Below are 1,789 nucleotides of genomic sequence, written 5' to 3'. Positions count from 1 at the left end.
AAATATCTGCCCACCCCTACTTTAGTGATCACCCGTTACATCCCGTTGTATTGCTAACGCCAGTTTATTGATCACCGGTTACATCCCAGTGCCATTGCTAATGCCCACTTTATTGATCACTGGTTAGATCCCAATGCCATTGCTAATACAGACTTTATTTATTAACGGTATGATCTCAGTGCCATTGCTAATACCCACGTTATTGATCTCCAGTTACATCCTAGTGCCATTGCTAATGCCACTTTATTGATCACCGGTTACATCCCACTGCCTTTGCTAAAGTCATTTTATTGACCACTGGTCCCATCCCAGTGCCATTTTTAGTGCCACTTTATTTATCAACGGTTACATCCCAGTGCTGTTGCTAATACCCACTTTATTGATCACTGGTTACATTCCAGTGCCATTGCAAATGCCACTTTATTGATCACCGGTTACACGGCAGTTCCATTGCTAATATTCACTTTATTGATCACCGGTTGCATGCTATTGTTAATACCCACTTTATTGATCACCCTTTTCATCCCAGTGCCATTGCTAAAACTAAGTATGGGCGAATTTTGCGAATCAGCGGTTTGCAAATTCCCAAAAAAATTCACGGATTTCCCTGCGAAATCACAGATTTTTTTGCGATTTTGCACCACCCCTAGTGTGTGTGTGGGGGGGGGCAAACAGGGGGGCTTCTATGTGAGTTCACATGTCTCTTGTGTGTATAAAAGGACAGGCACCGATCAGAGCAGCAGATGAGGAGAAAGAAGCTTGTGGTCACAGGAACTGCACAGGGATAGAGCTCGTGAAAGTCAAGGATGCAAAGGCCTCCATCAAGCATCATAGCTAATTTTCGACGGTAGATATGGGGAGAACACACAACTGCCCAGCCTCGAAAAAGCGCACATTTTTTTGGGGCTGATTAACATGGCCATCGCGCTGTAGGGCACCGGGGTCCCTCGAGTGAGCTGTCCATCATAGTGGCTAAAGGGCGGGAAGACGGTGCACACCACTAGTGTGTGTGTGTGGGGGGGCAAACAGGCAGGGTTCTATGCGAGTTCACATGCCTCTTGTGTGTATAAAAGGACAGGCACCGATCAGAGCAGCAGATCTGGGGAGAAAGAAGCTCGTGGTCACAGGAACTGCACGGGGATAGAGATCATGAAAGTTGAGGATACAAAGGCCTCCATCAAGCATCATAGCTAATTTTCGACGGTAGATATGGGGAGAACACACACCTGTCCAGCCTGGACGAAACTGACATTTGTTTTGGGCTGATTAACTTTGCCATCGCGCTGAAGGGCACCGTGGTCCCACGAGTGTGAGCTGTCCATCATAGTGGCTAAAGGGCGGGACAACGGTGCAAACCACTAGTGTGTGTGGGGGGGTCAAACAGGCGGGCTTCTATGCAAGTTCACATGCCTCTTGTGTGTATAAAAGGACATGCACCGATCAGAGCAGCAGATCTGGGGAGAAAGAAGATTGTGGTCACAGGAACTGCACGGGGATAGAGCTCGTAAAAGTCAAGGATGCAAATGCCTCCATCAAGCATCATAGCTATATTTCGACAGTAGATATGGGGAGAACACACACCTGCCCAGCCTCGACAAAGCGCACATTTATTTTGGGCTGATTAACTTTGCCATCACGCTGAAGGGCGCCGGGGTCCCCCGAGTGAGCTGTCCATCAAAGTGGCTAAAGGGCGGGAAGACGGTGCACACCACTAGTGTGTGTGGGGGTGGCAAACGGGCGGGCTTCTATGTGAGTTCACATGCCTCTTGTGTGTACAAAAAGGACAGGC

This window comes from Lissotriton vulgaris, unplaced genomic scaffold (genome assembly GCF_964263255.1).
Source record: "Lissotriton vulgaris unplaced genomic scaffold, aLisVul1.2 SCAFFOLD_894, whole genome shotgun sequence".
Classification (NCBI taxonomy): Eukaryota; Metazoa; Chordata; class Amphibia; order Caudata; family Salamandridae; genus Lissotriton; species Lissotriton vulgaris.
Note: the sequence above shows the minus strand (reverse complement) of the source record.